At 43.7% G+C, this 27090-nt stretch overlaps 1 long non-coding RNA gene across 1 annotated transcript; it reads right to left on the bottom strand.

Annotated features, from left to right (window-relative positions):
• Nucleotides 1-7159: 7159 nt before the first annotated feature.
• LOC119858192 lies at nt 7160-25846 on the bottom strand. Its single transcript, XR_005293815.2, has 5 exons — nt 19666-25846; nt 15210-18785; nt 14740-15095; nt 13192-13308; nt 7160-9915 (listed from the first exon to the last, which is right to left on the bottom strand). It is a non-coding gene; the product is annotated as an uncharacterized LOC119858192 (long non-coding RNA).
• Nucleotides 25847-27090: the final 1244 nt, after the last annotated feature.

The following is a 27090-nucleotide window of genomic DNA, read 5'->3' as shown; positions in this document are numbered from 1 at the left end:
AATAGTCCCTAACCACCTCTATCTCTACAGAGGGCTGGCCATCTCTTCCCCATTTTGTGTTGCCCAGCACAGCAGTCTGGGAGCTGACCTTGTTAGTGAAAACAGAGGCAAAAAAAGCATTGAGTACATTAGCTTTTTCCACATCCTCTGTCACTAGCTTGCCTCCCTCATTCAGTAAGGGGCCCACATTTTCCTTGGCTTTCTTCTTGTTGCCAACATACCTGAAGAAACCCTTCTTGTTACTCTTGACATCTCTTGCTAGCTGCAGCTCCAGGTGCGATTTGGCCCTCCTGATATCTTTCCTACATGCCCGAGCAATATTTTTATACTCTTCCCTGGTCATATGTCCAACCTTCCACTTCTTGTAAGCTTCTTTTTTATGTTTAAGATCCGCTAGGATTTCACCATTAAGCCAAGCTGGTCGCCTGCCATATTTACTATTCTTTCGACTCATCGGGATGGTTTGTCCCTGTAACCTCAACAGGGATTCCTTGAAATACAGCCAGCTCTCCTGGACTCCCTTCCCTTTCATGTTAGTCCCCCAGGGGATCCTGGCCATCTGTTCCCTGAGGGAGTCAAAGTCTGCTTTCCTGAAGTCCAGGGTCCGTATCCTGCTGCTTACCTTTCTTCCCTGCGTCAGGATCCTGAACTCAACCAACTCATGGTCACTGCCTCCCAGATTCCCATCCACTTTTGCTTCCCCCACTAATTCTACCCGGTTTGTGAGCAGCAGGTCAAGAAAAGCGCTCCCCCTAGTTGGCTCCCCTAGCACTTGCACCAGGAAATTGTCCCCTACGCTTTCCAAAAACTTCCTGGATTGTCTATGCACCGCTGTATTGCTCTCCCAGCAGATATCAGGAAAATTAAAGTCACCCATGAGAATCAGGGCATGCGATCTAGTAGCTTCCGTGAGTTGCCGGAAGAAAGCCTCATCCACCTCATCCCCCTGGTCCGGTGGTCTATAGCAGACTCCCACCATGACATCACTCTTGTTGCACACACTTCTAAACTTAATCCAGAGACACTCAGGTTTTTCCACAGTTTCGTACCGGAGCTCTGAGCAGTCATACTGCTCCCTTACATACAGTGCTACTCCCCCACCTTTTCTGCCCTGCCTGTCCTTCCTGAACAGTTTATAACCATCCATGACTGTACTCCAGTCATGTGAGTTATCCCACCAAGTCTCTGTTATTCCAATCACGTCATAATTCCTTGACATCACCAGGACCTCCAGTTCTCCCTGCTTGTTTCCAAGGCTTTGTGCATTTGTATATAAGCACTTGAGATAACCTGTTGATCGCCCCTCATTCCCAGTATGAGGCAGGAGCCCTCCCCTCACAGACCTTCCTGCCTGTGCTTCCTCCCGGTATCCCGCTTTCCCACTTACCTCAGGGCTTTGGTCTCCTTCCCCCGGTGAACCTAGTTTAAAGCCCTCCTCACTAGGTTAGCCAGCCTGCTGGCAAAGATGTTCTTCCCTCTCTTCGTAAGATGGAGCCCGTCTCTGCCCAGCACTCCTCCTTCATGGAACACCATCCCATGGTCAAAGAATCCAAAGCCTTCTCTCCGACACCACCTGCGTAGCCATTCGTTGACCTCCACGATTCGACGGTCCCTACCCAGGCCTTTTCCTTCCACGGGGAGGATGGACGAGAACACCACTTGCGCCTCCAACTCCTTTATCCTTCTTCCCAGAGCCACGTAGTCCACAGTGATCCGCTCAAGGTCATTCTTGGCAGTATCATTGGTGCCCACGTGGAGAAGCAGGAAGGGGTAGCGATCCGAGGGCTTGATGAGTCTCGGCAGTCTCTCCGTCACATCACGAATCTTAGCCCCTGGCAAGCAGCAGACTTCTCGGTTTTCCCGGTCAGGGCGGCAGATAGATGACTCAGTCCCCCGGAGGAGGAACCCCTCCTATAAAACTAATTTCTGCCATTTGGCTGCCCAGAAGGGGTGGGTAATTAAAGCTAATAGAATCACCAAGATGTGCGCACACCTTACTGAATAACCAGGTGGCCATCTTATCATCCCCTTCCACAGCTCTGGCCTATGTGACCTGAATTGGTGCCAGGCAAACTTTACAAGCTAATCCAAGGGTTCCTCCCTACAAAATCCATTCAGCTGGAGCCCTCCCCAACCAGTCCATCCATGAACTTTTTAGAGTCACAGCTTGATGGGGCTCCCTTTGAATCCTGCGTCCCTTGATTTTGCAGCCTCAGCTGACCCTGGCTCAAGTGCAGCTTCCCTATTGCTCCAGGGTGCTCAGCGTGCACCAGAAAGAGAGGGACTGAAAAGATTTAAAAGGGGTCCCACGTCTGCCAAACTGTGAACAACACAGCAAAACATCATTGCAAAATTCAGGTAAGCTGCCTGCAGCCCTGCCTCCTTCTGCCTCTACTGGGGCTACAGTAAATCATTTCAGACAACTGTTGCCTACCTTGCTCTGCTAGTTTTTCCATTCTATTTGCCCTACATTCTTGAAGTCCCATTTGATGTTTTCCAGGGCAAGGCAGGGGAAAGGGCAGAGAGCCTGGGAGTTATTCTTGCCTGGTGCCACTGCCAGCAAATCAGCCATAGCCGGAAACTGTGGACCCAGGCTGAAAAGGGCTAAAAAGCCCTTCCAAGGCGTCTCTGTGGCTAATTGCTTATTTGCATGACAATGTGTTTGTTGGGAGAAGCATGACAGCTGGATGGGTCTAACCTGTCACGTGACCCAAGAGCCACATGCTAAAAACAGCCGAGAATCAATTTTCTCCCTAGGTGGTCACCACCAGAACTGCCTTAGTGGAGACCCAACTTTGATCCTCAGAAGTAACTGTCACTTGCTTCTGAGTCAGCAGGAGAAAAGGGTACTGGGGAGGCTGGCAGCATGTCCAACCTCTGGAAATAAGGGGCAGCTCAGATAGCTCTGCACTGGTCCCCTTCGCGCTGTTAACTGACCTGCACAGCCAGACTCCAGAGGGGACCCCACCCTCAGTTGCAAGCATAGCAGCTGTGTGATGCGAGGTAAGTGGGAGAAGAAAATGGGAAATACCCAGCTGGACTGTGGAGGTCTCCTCCACCCCAGGTATGGGAGAATATTTATTCACTGCTTTGGCATCAGCAGGTCTACAGAGGCAGTGAGTGACACACCAGAGCAGTGACAGGTTTCAGAGTAGCAGCCGTGTTAGTCTGTATTCGCAAAAAGAAAACGAGTACTTGTGGCACCTTAGAGACTAACAAATTTATTAGAGCATAAGCTTTCGTGAGCTACAGCTCACTTCATCGGATGCACCAGAGCAGTGGTTACTGCTGAAAATATTAGGACCGTGGTATCTGCTCAGTGAGATGGCAGCCAAGGAGGATCACACAAATTATAGCCTTACAAGCCTAAACAGGATGAGTGCTAGTTAAATCATTCCTTAGCGTACAAACCCTTTGGGATAAAATCACAACTGACCTGGATCTGATGATCAAAACAGTTCAGTTAACTGCCCCCCAGAACCCTGAACTGAATCCCTGAGACTTCACCCCCAAATCAAGCCCCCAGCCTTAACCCCAAAACTCTGACTGACCCTCCTCCCACCCCAAAGCTTCACCTGGACCTTGACCCATTACTTTTTTATTTGTTTGAGGGTCAAAAATTACTCAGTTTAAATACAACAAAATTCCCCCATTGTCACAGCTACCGCTGAGCTTCCTGGCTTCAGTTTCTATTTCTTATTCCTCCCTAGCCTACTCCCTACCCTTTCCCTGCTTTCAGCTTCATGCTTCCCTTAGTCTGGACCCCCCCCCCCCCGCTTTCTCCTTGGGCCAGACACTCCCTACCTCACATATACACACTTAATTCACACCGCCCACCCGTTTAAAACTAGAGACGGGCCTGAACTGTGAAGTTCCGATCCAGACTTCCCAACATTTCAGTGGATTCGGGACTGGGCATGTGTCTTTGCTTTAAATGCCCCAATTGCAAGAGGAATATGACCTCTGAGCATTACAGTAATATATATGATCATTAATTATGAAAGGCTCTCGGTATATGCCAACATTCACATTTGCACCGCTTAGATTGGAGCATGGCCGTCATCCTCATATTCACCTGTAAACTACCTAGCACTCATTTGGGACTATCTAAATAATATTTTCTCTGGCTGCATAGATCTTTGCCTCCAGCCAACTCTGGGTTGGGGAGGGGGTCAGGACATGCTTGTGATATGAGACACCTTAGATACAACTGTCTGATGCTGCTAAAATTTCTCAATAAAAAACAGCCCTCAGCTCTTGATTTGAAAAAGGGGGAGGGAAGAAGGTGTGTGGGGGAAATTGTCTTAATTAAAATTCTCCCTTTCATCCCAGTAATTACATTCAAACAGGCGACAGCAGCATCGCCGCTTGTTACTGCGTCAAAAAAAATAATAATTTGATTTGATCGCCAGGACATCGTGTTGCATAGAAAATAAATTTAAAAAAAATAACCTGCCAGCAATTAAAAAAATGTAATTATTTCTGAAACGCTGCAAAGAAGGGAAAAAACAGAGAGAGAGAGGACGACAAGGAAGGGGACCCACTGGCAGAGAATGTGCGACTAAGGATGGAAATACCTGTAAGCCAGTGGAGATCTAGCAGCTATCAGTTCTGGCTGCATTCCATATCCATTAGCTACAGGAGGCTGCTTGGGTTTTGGGAAAGGAGAGTGTTAGCTCTGACAGCCGGTGAAAAGCTGATGAAAATGTACCAAAGGGGCAGTCACGGAGCTGCCATTTGATAAAGGGGCGGGGAGGGCGGGTGGGGGGGGAACAGAGAGGAAACGGAGAGAGAAAAAAGCCAGGAGTAAATCAGTCTAATTAATGGCTTTGCTCATTTATCGGGGGCAAATGCTAATTATTCTTTTTAATCACTTTTCTGCCACAGTTGCTCACACTCTCTCTCTCTCTTTTCTTTTTTTAATCCAGCTCTGTTTAGCGTGAGGGGCTGGTGGAAAAGGAATTGAAGCTCCAGGCCTATAAATAAGAAAACTACAGAGAGAGAATGAAAGACAGTGAGTGAGAGAGAGAGAGAGAGAGAGAGAGAAAGCGCTCCATTGAATACAAACAGGTTTCTCCCCACTATGTGTCTCAGCAGTAACGGCAGTGCAAGGGGTAAGGACTTCAACTGACTCCTTGACCCTACCCCCATATGCTGTCTGCACGCAGGGAAAACATTGCACAGTGTCACCTGTAGGGGGAGAGAGCAGGGGAAGTGTTCACCCCTGCAAAGCAGAGGCCCAAACCCTTTGTCAGGAGCAGATCTAAGCAAACGCTGCTAGACAGTGCTTGAGAGAACTTCCCTTCGAACTCCAAACTGCTGCTCTAGTCGACAAGGTTTATGCCCCTTGTTATTCACTATCGTTTGCATGAATGGGCTTCTGTTGAAGCAAATGTTTAGAGAATGGCTGCTCTTTCCAGGAAAATCCAGATTTACATGCATACAAGAGCTTCTGTGTGTGGACATGAGTGTTTATCATTTCCCTGTTTAAAAGGCTCAGGCCAAGAGTGTCAAAAACAACGAGTTTGGATGCCCATCTGAAAACACCTTAAAAGGGCCTGATTTTCAGAAAGAGGGCACCCAGCCCTTTCTTAGGTTCCTTTATGTTGGGTACCCAAAATCATAATTACTCCTGAAAATCCTGTCCTCATTCACCAAGTGGGGAGCAAAAAATGTACCAAATGACTTTGGTGACCAAGGAGACAATGAACAGAAGGACTGAACAATCCACAGACAGCCCCATAGACTCTCAGTGATTCAACAAAAGCAAGCTAAGCAAGTCTTAATGAAGAACAAATCCACATGCAGAAATCAAGGTCAATTTGCAAAATAATCACCAATAGAAAAAAGGGCTCAGTTCATGACAGATATTATTTGTAGCAAGTAATTTGAACAGCATTAGTCAGGAGAAAGAGACAGACTGGAAAGAACTGCCCAAGCTATGTAGAAGCTAATGTTATTATTACAGATTGGACAGAACTGGTTTGGGGAGTGGGGTACAAACCAAGCTGCTCTAAAACAAAACCCATAACAGCATGTGAAGTCCAATGTTGCCCTCTTCCTGGGGTTTGGTTTAATTTAAGAAAGAAAAAAACAGTAAGGTAACAAGGGTTCATTCTTCAGGGCTGCTCAGCCCACATCCTAGATCTTCTCTCAGTAGAGAGCCCTTGTACTTGGGTGAGATAATAAGTCTCCGACCTCAGAGAGTCAGCAGAACCTATTTAACCCTTTCCCACCAGGCTAAACACCTGTTACCAAGGTGAAGTGTTTCAGGCAACTATGAATCCTTTTACTGGGTATTCTGGTTGCACAGCAGCATTTTTAGGTCACAGATTAAAGGTCTCACATAAGAATGTAATTGAACAATCCAGTTACTGCACAATAAATCCCCTGAACATTAGAAGTGTGTCCATAATAGCTGCTAAACTTTAGTAAATGAGCCCTTAATCATTCATTGGTAATTAATTAATAAATAGTTGCAGCTAGATAACTGTCTGAAGAAATCTCAAAAGCTATATTATATTAATTAAATACAGAAGTCTGAATTACACAACTTCTCACCAAACACATTCAGATTTTTAAATGTATTTTGTTTCAGCTTCAAGTTCACTTTCTGCAACATTCCAGTGACAGACTCACTGGTGAAAGTGTTCAAGGAAAGCATGTTTCAGAGTAGCAAGTAATTGCAGGAACTGGATTTGTAATTTGCACACTCACGTGCTTCCACACTCATCCAGTGTAGGAACAGAAAGACCGAGGAAGGCGAACCCCCCCGGATCTCCGCCAATCTGACCTGGGGGAAAATTCCTTCCTAACCCCAAATATGGTGATCAGTTAGACCCTGAGCATGTTAGTGCGACCCAGGGACCTGGGAAAGAACTCACTGTAGTAACTCAGAGCCCTCTCCATGTAGTGTCTCATCTCCGGCTGTTGGCAAGATTTGCTGCACCTACACGAGCTCCCCTGCACTGTGCTCCCTAGGTCAAGCTCATACTGCAGCACTGCACAAGCTCCCCTGCTGTGCTAAGGTATTTCTTTCTCCTTCACCCCATGCCTGCCTTGCAACATTACAGAAGCCTCACAGCTTTTCCCTTCCCTCCCTATGCTTTTCTCCACAGCACAGACCTACCCTACAGTGTTATATTTGCCTCCCCTACCTTACACCCTGGAGGGGCTCCATACCCAATCTTGGGTCTGTGCTGCAGTGTTAGACAACTGCCCCCTTCTGTGCTATCCCCTCGACCAGCAATGCAGAATTACAAGGCTTCCCCACCTCCCTGCCATGACATGCTGCGTAGCTTAGATGGCAGGAGCCGTGGTGCAGAAGCTCACAGGCAGGGAGGATAACACAGGGGAATATGCCTGGGGCTTGAGGGGGGATGAGAGGAGACTCAAGCGGGAGTAAGATGTGACAATTGTAATTTAGAGGTACTGCTTAAAAACAACCAGAAAACCATCAGCGATCCAGGAAAATGGTGCCGTAGCTCAGCAGTTGGCTTGGTCTGCACAGATACTGTACTACCGCACAGTAGTGAGATAATTTCATCCAAATGTGCAAATATGCAAAACAGATCGCGCAACGGGCTCAAGCTGAAACGCAGTCGGTAAAGCAACGTCCAAAACTCCCCCTCTAGGCTAAACGAACAGCAAGACTTTGCTGCCCAAACTCCTCCAGCAGCTGGCACACAGCTCATCTCCAGTCAGGGCAGGGGGATTGGAATCTATGCTGCATTGCAACCTTGGTTCGCATTTACCCGCCTCGACAATGACTGGACTTGAGCAGAACTGGAGGGAGAAAGGGTTAGATTTTTTCATTCCAACTGGCAGACAACAGCAGACTTCATTTCAACTGGCTGTCTCTTACACAGGCTACGCACACTGTGTGCCTGTTTACAAACACATAATGTATATACAGTATATATATAAACTACCCGCACACCACATGCGGGGAGAGAGATTTAAAAAGAAAAAAAGTCTCTCTCCCCAGATACTGTAGGTTCCCCCGGCCTCTCATTTTATTCTGCTTTATCTATCAAAAATATATTAACCCAAAAGCCTGTTTCCATCAAAGTCTCGATTCCATGAACATTTAAAGATAAGCCTTATCTTATTACTGGTGCATTAACAACAGAAATCTAAAGGGCTTATGTCAATCATCTGCTTTTCTTTTTTTTCTTCTTCTTCTTCTTCTTCTTCTCAGAAGCCGCTTTGCAGACAGCTTGGCTGGAACCTCACAGGAATTCAGACAGCGCCAGACACACATACACACATGCCAAGAAACCCTAAAGGCACAAAATACATGGCGGCAACCTCATGGGGATTCAGGCAGGGCCTGGCACACACCCCCATAACTCCTCCCAAAAGTACAGAGAAGCTAAGAGAGCTTATAGGGATTCAGGCAGTGCCTGGCAGGCATGCCCAAAGAGGCAGAGAGCACCTGGCTGGAACCCCACAGGGATACAGGCAGGACTGGGCATACATTCCCCTACAAGCACAGAAAGGGCAGCTAGCATCTCACAGGAATTCACATATACACACACCCTACTTCTATAGGGTATGGTCTTTTGACAGATGATCTCAAAGCATGTTTCAAAAGGGAAGGATGAGGAGACAGCCACAAGGAGAGTAAGTAGCTCATCCAAGTTCACGCAGTTGATCAGGGGCTGAGAGTGAGAAATATAACCCGTGTCTGCTTTCATTGCATCTATCTTCTATTATTACCTTTTCCTCACTGCCCATATTTCTTCTTTTCCCCTGTACCCAACCCCTTCCATGTCTTCTGTTTAAATGGTAAGAGGGTTTTTTTTTAGTAGAATGGTTGTCTAAAGTTGTGCACCATCCAAGTGTTTAGCAGGGATGTTTGGTTGAGTTTTTAAAAAAAATCTAGATATTGTAAGGAATGTCCTTGCTGTAATGCAGGAGTCTTAATGGGCAGAGCTAAGATTGTGGTGGGAATCCTTAAATCTGAATTCTCTGCTTTGTTCACAATTAAATTATCCACCTTAACTTTGCAACAATTTGGCTTTTGCTGTTTAATTAGAAGTTTTAATTCTGCAAGGAGTGTTACTGGGAACCCAAGCCAAAAATAACACAGACAGTTCCAAAGGCCCTTTGAAAAGCTTTTATATAAAAAACAGAGCAAACAGCTGATCCAAGAGTGATAAACCTAGGCCTTCTGAAAAGAGTCAAGTGCACCTGGAGTGCAAGGAGTCAAGGCTACGGATGAACAAAAGGCATGATGCAGTCCATATCAAAACAAAACAAACAGGGTCTCATGGACAGGGTTGGACTCTGCACACAGAAGTTTCTGCTGGACACATTACTGGATACCTCTACTAATATATTGTGAAATGGTCACCATCAGGGAACACAAGGCACAGAAGCTGAAGTCTTCTGTACTTGCTCTAATCTCAGTGTTTCCTGAGTTAGGTTGTTTGCCACCTATCTGGATACCTCCAGGATTGCGGAAGCTTTGAAGTGCCTGTTTAATTTGGGCCAGCACATGTCATCCTATAACAAGACTGTGTTGTGCCTGGACATGGTGGCATTATAATGCAGTGTCACAACACTGCACTGAGATGAAACAAGGCAATTTTCACAACGGTGGCCATCATGTGGCCAACCAGATCTCCCAACACTATATATCTGCTTTATTTTCAAGGAGGTAGCAAAGAGGCCACACAGGGTTTCACACTTGCCTCTTTCCTGCCCAGCATGCCATTGCGAACATCAGGGATGGTTCAGGAGTTCTGGATCAAGCCCAAAACTAAAATGAAACCTTTCAACCTACGACATCTTTTGGAGACACTGCTACTCCTCACTCAGCATCTCTTATTGCTTGTTCTTCCCTGATTTCCTGAGATGCTCTGGTCTTCAGGTCACAATCTTAATGCAGGAGAGCTTGTCACAGAGATGCTAGAAATAGAACAGATATAATACACTAGGCAATCTTGTCTTTTCGCACCTCTGGCCAATGCAAGCTTATTCCCCATTGTGTACATTTAAATAGTTAGTGCAGTCTGATCATAACCTCCCAAATGACCAGTGCTTCCACCACCTCTCTCTTTTCCACAGTCTGAGAGCACATTAGTTGGAACCCATTACTGAATAAGTGGAAGGCAGAGCAATCTCAGCCTATGTCCAATTGAATTTTTGCAGATGATAAAAAGGGCATCTATGCACACATGCCTTAAAAAAAAATCAACATTAATCCCCAAAACAGGACTAAACTGCAGGAGCACAAATAAGCATAACCCGCTACCAGCAAACAAGACAACTCAAAGTCAAACCCCATTCCCCCCTCCCACAATTCCACATTTGCAAATGCCTGTGAAAAGAAATGAGCTGTGCAGCATACGCCAGGGTGGATAAAAATCAATGATTTAAAAAAAAATAAATAAATATAGGATTTTTTTTTTGATAAAATGCTTTTTGAGGAAAAAACCTATCTAAAGATAGTTTTAATTAAGATACATTAGAGCTCATAGATATCTCATCATGGAATAGGGATTATAATTCTAATTCTATAGTATGAGACAATATAGTCATATAATGTTTAAGAAAAGTTTTGTAAATGAGTTCCAATAGTTCATGGATTAGGGACCCAATCTTATGGAGTTCCATGGGCTTCTGTATAGATTATTTAGGTTAATCTTTCTATCTACCCAATGGGACTCAGTGCTCAGTCTAGAAGATACCATCAGAGATGCTTAGTTTTGCAGTTCTCAAACTGTGGATTTGGGTCTCCAGAGATAACATGCCTGTTAACAGCAAAAATGTCTCAGACATAGGTGAGGTTTCTCGTAGGAGTGGGTGGGTGAGATTCTGTGGCCTGCGCTGTGCAGGAGGTCGGACTAGATGATCAGAATGGTCCCTTCTGACCTTAGTATCTATGAATCTATGTTTTTAAATAAATAAAAAATATATAGAGGTGAGAAATAACAGACCTCAACTCTACTGTCCCTCTGCAAATTTGTGTACACACAGTCAATCCCTTACCTCTCTCTAAAAGGGCAAAGTTTCAAAAAGTTCAAAGAATATAAGATTGTTGGGGGTGGAATAGATCTGGACAAGGAGAAGAAGTCTGGAGATAAATGTAAGAAGGGACAGACAGGCAGTAGAAACAAAAGTAAAACAGTCTGAGCAGCATATTCCAGAAGTCTTGAGGTCTTTCTGAGTGTAGCCTTCATTGATTTGAGATCTACCATACCATTCTCTCACCAGAAGGGAAAACCTATAATGGCAGCAGGCCGTAAAAGAGACCCAGTTTGGGAATAAGAACCATTCAAGAAATATATGTTTGCTGATGATGTTTTAAAGAAAGTCATACCAGTGAACTGCTGGAAATCAATTAAGCACTTGGATTCAGAGACTGTTGAAGTGATAATCTCACTTTTAACAGCAGTAACTTCTTCTGCTGGCATAGAAAGAATATTTTCTTCCTTTGGACTAACTCAGTCCAAATTGAGAAATCGTTTGGGACCTGAAAAAGGAGGAAAGCTTCTTTTTCTTTTCCAGATTATGAACAGGAATATGAAGATGAAGACGACTTATTTAGCTGCAGAAGCCAGTATTTTAAATTTCTCATGTTGACCTGGTGACATAGTCAATTTAATTTTTGTTTTTTAAAAAATATATTTCATTTAACTATTTTAATTAAAAACAATTTTAACAAAAACAAACCTGATTTTAAAAAACTTGAATGTTTAAATTCAAAAATTCATATGCTTGTTTTGTTAAAATATTATATGTTTGCTGTTGAAGAAAAAATCCAGAATACAGAACGTTGTTGTTTTAGTTAAATAAAACAATTTAAATGTCTGTCTGGTGATGTTCTCCTCCTAATACAGCGTGGCAAGAAAATCCTCCAAATATTAATGATTAATGTGTTGATTTGGAGATAGTTCACCTCCCAGTGACTTCATAAATATCTGCTTCAATTACCTTTGGTCAATGAAATAACCAATCACTCATTTTCTGATATAGCTGTAAACTAATCTGAAAAGCTTTCAAAATAAATCACTTTAAAAATGAATAGTGTATACCTTCTAAAAATGAAACCTACATCTATCTCTGAGTTGTGAAGAATATGTATTAAGGTTAATACAACCAACAAGAATGCACTTTTATGTAGAAATCAATGGTTAAATTGAGTCTTCCTGACTAGTGATTTTAAATCAAATCCACCCTGGCATACCCTGAAGGACCTCAGACTCTGGCTGGTTTGGACCACCATGGGGAGTGAATTCCAAAGCTGAGGGACCTCCATAGGATACCCTGGAAACAGCCCCTGCTCATGCATGTCACTGGGGGCTTCAGCTTAAGCATCTCTGATCTCAGCTATGGCAGCATTGCAAGGAGAAAGAGGGGTAGGGTGGGGAGGAGTGTCTCTGAGGTAGGCAGATGCAAAGCATGTAGGGCTTTATAGCTCAAACCATCTGTAAAATGGGGGTAAACACTCAGCTCTCTCAGGTGCTGCTGCCAAGCTTAAAGTCTGTAAAATGCTTCAAAAGTAGGAGGTGCTAGAGAAGGAAAAAATCGTTACCCTGGAATGATCACAATTTGTTAACATCAGACCACCTCAGTTTAAGGTAAATTCATTTTCAGTTGACAACAAGACCCAGCCACCAGCCGGAAGCAGAATTCAAAATAGGCTGAGTTTTATGGCTGGGGGGAGAATGTAGAAATAAACTGTAGCACTTGAAAAAATATACCGCAGGGATGTGAAATTAACCAGTAAAACACTATAGATGTTTGTGCATGTTGGGTGTTTATTTTTCAATCAAGTGCACATGTCCAGATAACGACAGGATGTTTGAACTGTGCACATCAAGTCTTTACTCGCTGCTTATATTAATGTCATTCACTATCAGACCCTAGTGGAAGATAAATAGATTGAAGGGAGATGGGGAGGTATCCGAGTTCGACATCACTTCCTTCTCATTCTGTTATGGATGCTTTAAGAAACAAAATCTACTGACCTCACCATCAGGGGAGAGAGACAGACAGACAGATTCAAGCACACAACAGAAGGTGCAGAACAGAGTGATTCAGAAGCAGCCCCAAGATGCTTGGAGATGGGCACTCTTGAGACTGTGGAAGAATTAAGGCAATTTCTTGTAGTCTGAAAATGACAAGCATACAAAGTAACTGAAGCTGCTCAAGCCAAAAGGGAAGAGATGAGCCACTTACCTGTCAGGCATCATGCAGCATGCGTGCCAGAGAATCTTAAGGGGATTGTCAGTCTGCCAAATCCTTCCTAATGTTCACATGGCTGGATTTCTTCACCACTCACACTCCTTGAAAACTCTGAAGCCACAGTGCCAGGTGGTAGCCATAGGCCAAGCACATAATGCAGGGAGAGGGGTTTACAAGCAGAAAGGTGAATGCAAGCAGTAACAAACATTCTAAGGTCAATCAAGCAAAAAACACCTGTAATGTCTCCTCCTCTTGCCCCTCCTTAAGATTCTTGGCCAGGACTCTAGAACAGAGGTGGGCAAACTACAGCCCTATGTTTTAATCTGGCCCTCGAGCTCTGGCTGGGGAGCAAGGTCCAGAGCTTGCCCCACTCCACGTGTACAATGGCTCCCAGAAGCAGCGGCATGTGGGGCAGCCAAGGGGCTCCACACACTGCCCCCACCCTAAGCGCCACCTCCACAGCTCCCATTGGCTGCTTCTGGGACCTGCTTGAGGTAAGCGCTGCCCAGAGCCTGCACCCCTGGCCCCCTCCCCTCCCCAATCCCCTGCCCCAGCCTGGAGCACTCTTCCACCCTCCGAACCCTCGATCTCAGCCCGAGCACTCTCTGCACCCCTAATCCCTCATCCTCAGCCCAGACATCAGGAAGTCCCACGAATACAGCCTGGAGCCCTCACCCCCCCACCCACCACACCCCCTCCCCCCAGATCACAGAGCCCATCCTGCACCCCAAAACTCATTTTGGCCCCACCAGAGGCCCGCACACCCCAGCGGGAGCCCACACCCCTCCCGCACCCCAACCACCAATTTTGTGAACATTCATGGCCCGCCATACAATTTCCATACCCAGATGTGGTCCTCGGGCCAAAAAGTTTGCCCATCCCTGTTCTAGAACCACCAAATGAAAGACCAGTCCCCAAAGAATCCTTTTTAGGTGCCAAGTCCTCCCCCAGCCTTCACAGCACCCACTGCACCTGAGGACAGGACTTGGGAGTAGCCAAGTCTTCTGCTTTGGATTATATTTTGCCATACAACTCATTCATAAAGTCACAGATCCTCCTCCTATGCACACTACTGCTCAATTTGAAAGCCTCTCGCTGTGAATTATCCAGAGATCTGGGACACAACATAACACCATGACAAAGGTGCCATGAACACTGAAGTTGGGGCTTAGGCTACAATCCATTAGCATTTCTTGTGGATTCCTCCTCCTTTCTGTTTCTCATGCAATTGTAATTAACGGGCAATAGAAACAGCCCCGTGCAAAGGGAGTGGGTGTTGTGAAAGTATTAGGCAACATTTATCATCATCCTCACTCAGCCTGCTCCCCTTTCTGTTCACTCCACACAGGGACACCACTGTTATTTAGCAATGCTAGTTGCTAGATGCCCTATGGATTCGAGCTGGGATTCCCAAAAGTGCTCAGCATTGCCCTAAATTCTGTTTAATCCAAGTCACTGTTAAAACTCCCATTGAGCTCAGTGGAAGCAAAGTTAGGGCTATACTGAGCACTTGTGAAAACCAATCCTAAAGATATAAATTACCTCCAAAAAGGTAGGACATTCCTGCCCTGCTTCCATTACGTTGATTGGGGGCTAGTGGGGAATTCCATTGGTGTCAACTGTCTTAAAGCATGTCTCTTGTGCCACTCACTATAGGTCAAGAGATTTAGTCAGCGTGATGTGCCGTGGGAGAGAGTTCCATAATCCCGGGGGCTACACTGAGACTGTCCAGCCCCCGACTGTCACAAGTTCAAACTTGGGCTCCAACAGTTGAAGTGCCTCTGTTGCATGTAGTTGACCAGGACAGGAGTGGATAGAGAACAGCTATTGAAACAGCTCAGTCCTGATCCATTCAGGGCTTAGGAGGACCAGATATAGGCCTGACATTTGATTGGTATCTAATGAAGGGTACAAAAGAAAAAGTTACGGTGTATTTGTGCTGCTCAGTTCTACTCTCAAGCCTTTGTGACATAACAAACCACTGTCCTGATTGCTATTGGGAGATCACTCACCGTGACTAGAAACTCCATTAAAGGAACCAAGAAGCAGAAGGAGATTGGTTAGGAAGGAGACAGTCACTATTTACACACAGAGTACCTTGGTAAATCAGCTGTGATTGAGGAAGAAAAAAAAGATTATGCACAAGTCCCAAAGATATCCCCAAAACCTAGGGTTGCTTTAAAACAGCCCACATATAACCCAGACAGTTGTGCTAGTGTATGACAATCAAAGAGAAGAGATGTCCCAGACTCTCAAAGAAAGTGGCAAATTACTATTAAATTATATCACTGGGTCAGTGTACAAAGCATGGCCTCAAGGTATCTGAGACATGGCAACTCACTGGCTGCCCCACATGCTAAACTATTGATTATACACCCCGCACGTGGAACAAAGGGATAGCGTAGCAGTGAGCAGAACAGAGGTGTAACTGCACCTGAATTCTTGTTAGGTCAGGGTCTCCCCAGCCAGCCACCTCCCTCACACTAACAGACACACACTAAGATTGATATTTGAATTTTAAACTCACAAGCCCCTTCATTTTATTTTACCGAGAGATGCGCCTTGGTTCATCAGAACTAACATAGCTATAATTTGGATAGTCTGAATATTTGCCAGCAAACTCCTCCTGGACCTAGACTCTTCGGGGTTGAAGGACATTTGAAAGGCCACTTACCCTGGATTTGCAATAATAAATAATAATCATAACAATATAATAAGTGTATTGGGTTTGGCTTTAGCACTCTGATATCACAAGGACTTAATGAACTTAATGTAGAGAACACACAGACACAAAAACATGACAGTTGTCCAATTGCTGGAATATTACTTATATACAAGGATAAACTCAAAGCCTTTCACTTCTAAAATTCAGTCATTGATGTGGATTATTCAGGCTTCTCAACAATTCAAATTATTAACAGCTCCCCACTAGAAACATATATAGTTCCTTTCTGTTTGGCAGCTACAGGGTTAAAGAATCAGATAAGGTAATGAACAGTCACCTGTCTTTCTGACAGAATAGGTCTGTTCATTTTAATGACAATCTTTACTGCAAGAGGGTGCGTGGGGGCTGGTGGCGGGGGAGAGGAAGAGGATTAATTCCTTTTCTTTTGTTTAAGACTTTAAAAGGAATTAATCCATGGACATAGCTGAAGGGGTGGGGGCAGCATAGGTTGCTGCCCCCCTGTCCTCCATGTTTGTAACTAGAGCAGCAATTCCCAGGATTCTACAATGTAGACACTCATGGTTCCCTAATTTCTGATCATCAGCCAGAGCTGGGGAAAGAGCTATGCATGCTCATCCCCATCAGTACCCAAAGGTTAGCCCTGACCCAGGCTTAATGCAGTGCTCTCAAACGAGTTTCCCACTGCTAGGCCCCTGAAAAGCAACTTTGTGTCTCCACTCCTCACCAGTACAACAGGTGCAGGGTACGAGCCAGGAGTCCTCGATTCAAGCTTTTTGTTTCAGTCTCATCATTTCCCATCGCGAGCCGGGTGGGGGGAGATAAAGGCCGTCAGTCTGTCTGCAGAACAGGCTGGCTCTGTTTGCCCTGCGCCCCAGCGAATAGTAGCTGCTGAGCTTTAATGGAGCACTCAGGTTTCCGTCGATGCCAGCTGCAGATAGAACGGCCCAGTGGCAAACAAATTCAGGTCCCCAGGGGCTGCTCAGATTCTCCCCTCATTTGTTAGTTTATGTGTAAAGTACAGTCAACCTAATTCCTGCTTGCGTGGCTGGAAAGATACATTTTCCTGCTCTTTGGGTTCACTACAAAAAAAAAAAAAAGGAACAAGTGCAGCAGGGCTAATGGAGTAAGAGCATTTCCCAGGGCTCAAGCAGCAGCAAACACCTTCCGCTGGAGATTCTCTGAGGAACACTCCATGCGAAGGTGAAGTTGTGTAGCTCTCTATAATAACCAATAACCATTTGTTACACAAAGGGGCAGGAGCTGTCTTAATAGCTACATGTTCAGATGGGCTTAAATCCAATAGCTTCTTGTGGCATCAGCTGTTGGATTTCTTATATGCTTAATAACGTTCCAGTAAAAAAGGAAGGCATGAGTGGTACTGGTAAGGGCATTATTTGCATATAAAATATTAATGAAGCCATTTAAATTGGGGCTGTAGGCATCACATCAGGGAAAAGGGTCAGACTCACCTTCACTTCAAATCCCAGCTTAGAATTCTTGTGAAAATGATACCAAGCAACATGGCACCACAGCTTTGCACTGAGATACCACATCCAATTGAAACTGCAAGGGGAAATTTAAGTATGTAGACGGCAACGTAGCTGAATTGAACTGCAATTGTATCTGTCTATCTAGATACTCATGTGGCCCGTGTCACCAGAGTATCTGACTGCCTCAAAAACATAAATCCCTAGGAGGCAACCACCCAAATCAACAAAACTTCATGCAGTTTAGATGTAAAATGTGGATCCAGATCCAAGTTGTAAATCCCTCTCCCTCACTTAAAAAAATGTTCAGGGTTGTTTTGATTTAGGCTTGATAATAGAGACAGCAGAGATGAAATTTGGGTCCAGAATGGGGTTCAGATTCCAGTCACCCCAGAATATGGGGATGTTTGGGTTTAGGGTTGTAGTTAGTGAGAAGGACAACCTACTGGAATGGCAAGGGGTGCTTCTTGGATTGTAGGCCATCGAAAACCCAAAGTGTGGCGAGGAGTGGTAATGGGGGTGCAATAGGTGGCATTCTTCCATCTGATTCAGTAATCATGAGGCATGATGTTTGGTCTAAGATACCAAGTGTCATGTTCCAGATATAGCATTAAACTGAGCTTTGTTTGGGAATATTAAAAATCTCAGGGTACCTTCAAGACAGTGTGGGAGTTATCACTTGTGTCAGACAAAATTCCATCCCTCAAGGAGGAGGATGATCCAGAGCACATGGCACTGGATAGGACTTGAAAACCTAGGTTCATGTTCCATGGCAGCCAGAGACTCCCTGCATGACCTTGGGTAAGTCGCTTCTTCCAACCTGTGACTCATTTCCCGCTTGTAAAATGGGGATAATACTTCCCTCCTTCATGGGGGTGTTGTAAGGATAATATCCCTTAATGATTTGGAGGCAGTCAGATACTCTGGTGACACGGGCCACATGAGTATCTAGATAGACAGATACAAGTACAGTTCAATTCAGCTACATTGCCGTCTACATACTTAAATTTCCCCCTGCAATTTCAACTTAATGCAGTGATATCTTCTGCAAAGCTGTGGTGCAGTGTTGCTGGCATCATAGTACAATGGCCATTTTCCAGTCCGGGGGCGGGGGGGCGGGGAGGGAGCTGCATTTCAGTGATCAGTGAGAGGATTCCGTTGCTCCACATCACCACATGGCTTTACCTGGATTTGATTTTTATGAGTTCAGGATGATGAGGCACTCCAAACCACTAAATACCTACATATGACAGAGCACTGTCAGAATTTACAGGCAGGAGCCATGAGGTATTTACATTAGAGCATTCCCAACATGAACATTTAAGTATCAGTCCACTTTTCAATTGTATTTTATTTTCTACATCACACTTCATTTTCTATTTGTTGCAAACAAATGAACACTGCCATCTCCAGTTCTCCAGGGTTCCTCAAAAGGCTTTAAATTGGATGATGTTTTCACAACCTTATGCAGAGCATGAGCACTTGTGTTGATGTCTGTGCCAGGCTCTCTGTATGATTTTGGACTCGCCTCATTTCACTGAGGATAGTGACAATCCCAATAACATCAGATACCTCACAGCTCTTGCTTCTAATTACTCCTGTTACTACAAAGCAAAGCAAGGAAAAGAAGAGTCTGAAGAGTGCATCAAGATTCCAGTTATTACCTTTCTCCTCCTCAACTTTTCCAAAGGCCAACAGATCCTTAGTCACTCAGCAAGAGGCTGCATTCTTGGATAAGTGATGAAAGTATACTTGGTCACTAAGCAATTGTGAACAACCACAGTATACTTAAATAATTGTGACAAACCACAGAATAATGAAGTTAAACAGCCTCAGGGGAAGGACTGTACCAAAAACTATCACTGAACTAAACATTAGAAATAGAAAATTTAAGGACAAAAATAAGCAAGTTAATCAAAAAGACCATAAAGTTAAAAAGGAGAAAATTAAAATCCTTTGACTCAGTATGGAGACTACTTAAGCAAGCCATAGAGTTTCCCAGAATACATGGTGTACCCTTATATGAACAAGGAAAGTAGGAAAGCAAGGGGGGAAAAAAGAAACCAGTAGCAAGTTTCAAGGGATTATTAGAGCCAAATAAGTAGCCTTCAGAAATGGAAATACAATCCTATGAAAGGCAAGAGAAAGGAGCATAAATTATGTCAGGTGAAATGTAAGATGGAAATTAGGAGGGCTAAGGGTGAATTTGAGAAATAAGTAGCTAAAACATAAAGACAAATAGCAAAAATTTATTTAGATTGGTCAGCAACGGGAAGCTGCATGGATCAGCCAGACCACCAGGGAATAAAGGCAGCAATTAAAGAGAATAAGGAAATAATGGAGAAGTTAAAAGATTTTGTTGAGGCAGTCTTCACCACAGAGGATGTTGGCAAGATACCTACCCAAGCCCTACTGTTTCAGGTAAGAAGATAATATACTGTCAGCAACTGAGGTGTCAAACCAAACTAAAGAATTAGAAGAGCAGTAAGTCACCACAAATGGTCTATATCCAAGAGACTAAAGGAATGAGCTGCTAACAAAAATATGCACTCTCATTAAAATCAGCTACTATACTGGCAGATAGTAGGGTAGCAAATGTTGTGCCTATCTTTAAAAACAGGGCTATGAGTGATCCTTGGAATTACAGACCAGCGAACTTTATTTCAGTGCCAGGTAAACTGGTTGAAGCAATAATTAAAACCAGAAAAATAGAAAACCTAAATAACCATGACCTGAGGCGTGCCAAACAGGCAAAGTTTCTGCAAAGGAAAATTGTGTCTCTCTAGTCTACTGGAATTCTTCCCGCAAAGCTGCAAAATAATGAATAACCGAGGACCAGCTGACAATTTGGGCTTTCAAGTAGCATTTGACAAGTGCCTCACAAGAGACTAAGGAACAAAATAAGTAGTCACAGAGTGAGTTGTATAGTCATGTCATGGATTAAAAATTGGCTAAGAGTCAGAAAACAAAGGGTAGGAATAAATGGTTCAGTTTCAACATGATGAAAGGTTAACACTGGGGTTGCTCCATGAATCCATACTAGCACTGGTATTGCTTACTGTATTAAGGATCTGAAGTGAGGAACAGTGATGTGGTAAAATTTGCAGAGGACACAAAATTAAGTTCATTGAGGCTCAGAAGATGAGGAGGAACTTCAGAGAGACCCAACAAAGCAAGGTGAGTGGGCTAGGGTAAGGAACACAAAATTCACTGTTGACAAAAGCAAGATAAATCACAGAAAGAATAATTTAAATGGTCAAACTGTTGAGTTCTAAATTAACTGTAATGACTCAGGATAAAAGATCTGGGCAGCACTGTGGGCAGCTCAACAAAATGTGATCAATCCACAGCAGGACTCAGAAAAGGTAAACAAAATATTATGATGCATAGGGAATGGATAGATAATAGCCAAGTATTATAGTGCTATTATATAATTAGTGGTACATCCAAGTATTGTGATCTGATCTGGTCGTATTTTTAAAGAGATATTTTGATTGAAAATGATTAGAAGCACAGAAAAACTTGCCTATGAAGAACAAATGAAAAGATTTGCAATATTCAGAAAGGAGATGAGAAAGAGGGGATGTAATAAAGGTAAACAAAATAATGAATGGTATAAAGAAGGCAAATCAGATGTTCCTATTTACCCTCTCATAATGCAAGAATTATGAAACTGAAAGGCAGAAAATGTAAAAAACTGATGTATTTTACATAGTTGCATAATTAACCTGTAGTATTCCATGTTACCAAATATCTTTGAGTCTCTGTGTTTAGCAGGATTTTTTAAAGGATTGGATATTTGTGTGGGTAATGAGAACATCCACAGTTACATTAGAGGCGATATGAATCCTCAAGCTTCAGGACATAAGTCAACCAACAATTGACTGGAGTTTGGCAGAAACTTCCCCAATGAGAAAATTTATTCCATAATTTTCCACTATGGGTTTTTTTGTACTTTTCATGGAAGCAACTGATACTGGCCCCTGACAGAGACCAGATACTGGACTAGATGGACCACTGATCTGATCCTCTCTGGCAGGTCTTATCTTCCTGTGAATCTGCATTAAAGCAACGGGAAAGAAGGCAAATGAAGAAAGAAGGGAGCCTGAAGAACATGTAAAGCACATCTACCCTCAAGGGATATTCACACCCCAACATGCACGTCATGTGCTTTGCACAGTGTGTAATAGATGGCTGACATCAGCAGATAAAAGAGAACAAGAACTCCCCACGCAACTCTCTTCTAAATTGCTAGGCAGGACTGAAAACTGGAACTGATGTAAACTGCAAATATAGCAACTGACTCCAAAGATAGGAAGGGAGTCCTGTCCTGCCTGGCAGAAAAATGCAAGAGCATTAATCAGACAAAGGGAAGGCTGATCCAGAGCCAGAGTGAAATCAACAATTCCCCCCATCTGCCATTCAATTCTGAACCCTGGTCTTTCCAATCTGTAGATTTCCATAGGTATCATTTAAAACGGAAAGAGAAACCCAAGCACCTGGGAAGTGACAAGGGCCAACCAGGAAGATGCATGTTATTTAGCAGCATGTTTCTGATGACCTGGCACAGCAAGCAAAAGATAGCTGCAGGCAGAAGGGGGCGAGCTAATCCCTGCTGTGTGGCTGCCCTGTAGAGATGGTTGATCTTTCTGCAATTCTGCACTGCCAGTCACAGCTTCAACATCTTAATACACAGCACGTAGTAATTAAAATTTCCAATTAAGAAGAAAACTAACCAGCAAAACGAATGTTGTAAATTAGCAAGCTTTATGTACAAATTGAAGGTTTTTGTTGCTCCTTAAAAGAGCATGTTATGTTAGCATTTGAAGTAAATGATTCTGGACAAAGCTATTGTGACATCCCTTGCGCCCATTTTAGTAATGTGATACAAGTAATGTTCTCTCAACAAGACTCCTTTGTTAGGGAGCATGGCCTCCAATAAAGAACTCATCTCATCATCTGCCTATGCAATCAAACAAGAACCGAGCATAAATGGACAGATTCTTTATGCATTGTCCCAGCAAAAGGGGATGCCACTTCAGACTTGCTTCTACTTTCATCCCAGGAAAGAAAGAAAAAAAACCTTTGACGGAATCTGTAGGTACAACCCTTACATTCGGTAACAGTGAACACGAACCTGGGCTTGAGTGTAAAAGGTAAATGAAGGGACCCCTGCACAAAGGACGGAGGATGAGACTTAAGGTCAGAAGTCTCACTCCCAGATTCCTACCTGACCCATTGAGTAACTTTGGGCAACTCTCTCAGCTAACACTGGTCTTTGCCTCCATTTCCCCATCTCTACAATGAGAATAGACTCACCTGTAGAACATGGGTTTTGTGAAGTTAAATTCATATATGTTTTGTAAAATACTTTGAGTTTCTTGGATAGAAAGTGCACGCCTGCTGGAAGGTCTTTCAAGTCTAATCACATAACATATCGTGTTTAAAGGCATTTTTCACATTACAAGACTATTCTGCTGCTTAAATGTTTGTGTCTAATATGTGTTTGTTATTGAAATAACATTACTTTATTAGATATATATGAGCTTATGTGTGTGCGTGTGTGTAGGCTGGGTAATTTTCTTCAACTTTCAAAATTTTTGATGCTCATAAAAGCAAAGGATTCATAGCCCTGGCTAGAACCAGGCAGAGCAAAGTCAGATGCTCTTAAAGATTCTTCTACACAGCTCAGCCAATGTATTTCAATCCTACACTGCAGCTACCTCTGTTATTTCAATCTTGGGCTGCAGCAGGTCTACAAATGCATCTCAGGCTAGGCCTGCACCATCCTCATTTATCAGCTCTGCTAGTGCACCTCATCCCTGACGTGTAAGATCACTTACCCAGTCATTATTCTAGTCCTACACTTCCGCCTCAGACTGCCAGTCATGCTGTGCTTTGGCAATTGGTGTGGTAGTTCTGGAGGATGGCACTAGACTGAGTCCAAATAATTCACTTGTTAAGATAGGCTATAATAGAGATCAGATCTCTCGAGTTTAAAAGGCTGCTGCAACAACTGAGATATGTAGCACCCTGCGGTTCCCTCCTCCCACAAAGGTCGCTTTCTCTTGACAGGGCTTCTGGACTGCAACATTTTAGGGAAGGCAGAAATCATCTTAATAGCAGCTCAAAACCACTTAAAATGCCTTTCAAGAGAGAGAACATTTTTAACAGAATAATTCTCTTTTGCATAATAACACACACATGAAACACACCGGAGCTCTCCCAAATAAACATCCCTTCAAATCCATCCTGAATACTTAACTCTTTTGCTCCACCTCCAAAAGCCAACCTCCACCTTTCCTGTCCTCTAACACGATATGGACTCTCTGCTGTCTAGTTTCTCCCTTGCACATTTATCAACAGCTTAAACTAATCTTAATTCACACAAAAATTATATTTAAAAAGGAGCCGAGATGCTTGTATGACAAAATGTGCGTCTCGTGATCCATCACTGTAACTTCCATCCTTCCCATACAGCCAGCCCTTGTGTTTTCACCCTTCACTTTCCTTTGGCTAATTTAGGCCTCATTTTTATGAATTGCTGAGTACCTTCAGCTCCCATTGATTTCTGAGAGACTGGTAGTCTTAATTTGTTATGAGGTATCATACACACTTCCGGCGCTATATAAATTATGAATAACAAACAGCATTGTTAATTCAACATCACATCACTCCAATATTAGAAATCTGATGAGTCATTGCTTTAACTTTGATACATTACCCTTACAGGAAGTTGCAGCAGGGTACAATAATCACTGTAATTAACAGACACTCCTCCACCCCCATCACCTACATTTAGATAGAAAGCAAAGAATGGTGGGAAAAGCTTTCCGTTCAGATCTCCCCTTCAGTCCAGTATTCACAAGCCTCTCATGAGGACACCACAAAACTGCATAACTAGCTTCTTCAGAGAGCATCCAGGTACGGGATGTAAGCAATGCAGGTCCCATTGCAATGAGTTATTATTGTCTAGGGAGTTTAATTATTTTCCCATTCTTTTTAAATAAACTCTTCACTGTTTTCTAATCGTGTGAGAGAGATAAAGAAGAAACTGAATAGAGAAATGACGAGATGGCAACATGGGCTCCATTTGCCTCGGAGATGGATAGGTGCATTATACAGAATAATCCCCAGGACATGGCTTCTGATCTAATTAGACAAACATTAGCTCAGCTCAATATACAGTACCCACAGATGTACACAAGCTCAGGGAATGGACATGTCACCTGATCGGAACTTCTCCATCATCCCAATGGGGATGTTGGAGAAGATTTTGACAGCACAGTACAGCTGCAACATGGAAACATAAGGACAAAGTACAACTCAATGATCCATTCCTGTTTCTTAATAATAGGCAATAAGGGCTGGAATGTAAAATTTGGACAGAGGGTCTCTGTGAGACCAAAAACAGTTATATCCTAGAACCACGTTCATTGGGATACCACTCCCTTATCACTGTGGTACTGATCATCCCAGCATTTGGGCTCTGGAAATGTTTAGTTCAAAAGTGCCAGAGCAGTAAGAGACATCAGCATACAACTTGATCCCCTTGCCCTTCCACTCTCATTTCACTGTGGAAAGCCCCACCCCAAAATATTAGACATAACCACAACAACATCCTACTGATTAAATCTGAACTTGACAACCTTTATTGGACCATCTCATTCTGGAAAAAAGGTAAAATCAAAATTACTCAGTATTCACTTACAGACTCAATGCCACGTGAAACTGAGTGACACCAAAGTTCCTGAATATTGGTGAGATGAGATGAAAAAGATGAAATTTCACAAAAACTGACAGCATATAACAATTTCTCCCCCCCTCCTCCCCCGCAAAAACACACACACACACACACACACACACACACACACACACACACACACATATATATTCAGAACATGCAATATTTTTAGATGTGATACTGCTGGGCAATTTACAGGCAGACTGCACACAGACGAACACTTTTTCAGGTCTCTCACACACCTAACTCAGCCTCAAGAGGAAGTGGCCTACTAGGCACAGCAAGCATCTGGTTCAAAGCAGGTTACACACTACTGGACCATTATTTTGCTTTGGGTGAGAGAGAATATACACGTCTTAAACAGGGTCCTGATATAAGCTGTTTGCCTTTTTGCAGGGGCGTTATACTTAAATCTGAAGATTAAAATCTATTTCCTTTCCAAAAGACAATGGCTTCACAAATAGTTAAAGCAGAGCTGAGGTTTCTTATACTCACTTTTGCTTTGGATACATGTGATATCTTCATATCGGATCAAGGAAACAAAACCTCAAACTCAGGTCTCAGATGAGCAAATGAAGAAGGAATGGTTACTTACGCTACAGTATATGATTCCTTGAGATATGTCATCCACATAGAATCATAGGACTGGAAGAGACCTCGAGAGGTCATCTAGTCCAGTCCCCTGCACTCATGGCAGGACTAAGTATTATCTAGACCATTCCTGACAGGTGTTTGTCTAACCTGCCCTTAAAAACCTCTAATGATGGAGATTCCACAACCTCCCTAGACAATTTATTTCAGTGCTGAACCAGCCTGACAGTTAGGAAGTTTTTCCTAATGTCCAGCCTAAACTTCCCTTGCTGCAATTTAAGCCCATTGCTTCTTGTCCTATCCTCAGAAGTTAAGAACAACAATTTTTCTCCCTCTTTGTAACAACCTTTATGTACTTGAAAACAGCTATGTCCCATCTCAGTCTTCTCTTTCCCAGATTAAACAAACCCAGTTTTTTCAATCCTCCCTCAGAAGTCATGTTTTCTAGACCTTTAATCATTTTTGTTTCTCTTCTCTGGACTTTCTCCAATTTGTCCACGTCTTTCCTGAAATGCGGTGTGACAAAGTTCCTCCTCTAGCTTGGTGGGTCCTGCACTTATTGGCAGATTTTGCTTGCCTCAGAGATTCAAGGCAGCCCTCAGTTTGGCCACTTTCATGGCTCAAATCTGCCGGTCACTCAGATAACCTCATCACTGGCCAGCATGGGGAAAAAAGAGTAAGAACAATCCCCACAGTTTCTGCTGATCCACAATGTGGGTTGGAGAGCAGCTCAGAGACCTTCACTTCTGGTGGAAGCTCCTGTGTTGGGTCAGGAGTCGGGAGGTTTGGGGGGAACCCGGGCCCGCCCTCTAACCCGGGTTCCAGCCCAGGGCCCTGTGGACTGCAGCTGTCTAGAGTGCCTTCTGGAACAGCTGCACGACAGCTACAATTCCCTTGGCTACTTCCCCTTGGCCTCCTCCCAATACCTTCTTTGTCCTTACCACAGGACCTTCCTCCTGATGTCTGTTAATGCTTGTACTCCTCAGTCCTCCAGCAGCACGTCCTCTTACTCCCAGCTCCTTATGTGCACACCTCACTAACTGGAGTGACACCCTTTTTAAACAAGGTGTCCTGATTAGCCTTAATTAATTCTAGCAGCTTCCCAATTGGCTACAGGTGTCCTAATTAGCCTTCCTACCTTAATTAGTTCTAGAAAGTTCCTGAGTGTTCTGGAATAGTCCCTGTTATCTTACCCAGGGAAAAGGGACTTGCTTAACCTGGAACTAATGTATCTACCTTTGACCACTCTCTTGTAGCCATCTGGCCTGACCCTGTCACAGTGGCGCCCAGAACTGGACACAATACTCCAACTGAGGCCTAATCAACAAGGAGTAGAGCAGAAGAATTACTTCTCATGTCTTACTTACAACACTCCTGCTAATAAA

This window comes from Dermochelys coriacea, chromosome 7 (assembly GCF_009764565.3).
Source record: "Dermochelys coriacea isolate rDerCor1 chromosome 7, rDerCor1.pri.v4, whole genome shotgun sequence".
In the NCBI taxonomy this organism is placed as follows: domain Eukaryota; kingdom Metazoa; phylum Chordata; order Testudines; family Dermochelyidae; genus Dermochelys; species Dermochelys coriacea.
This window is presented reverse-complemented; position numbering and strand designations above follow the sequence as displayed.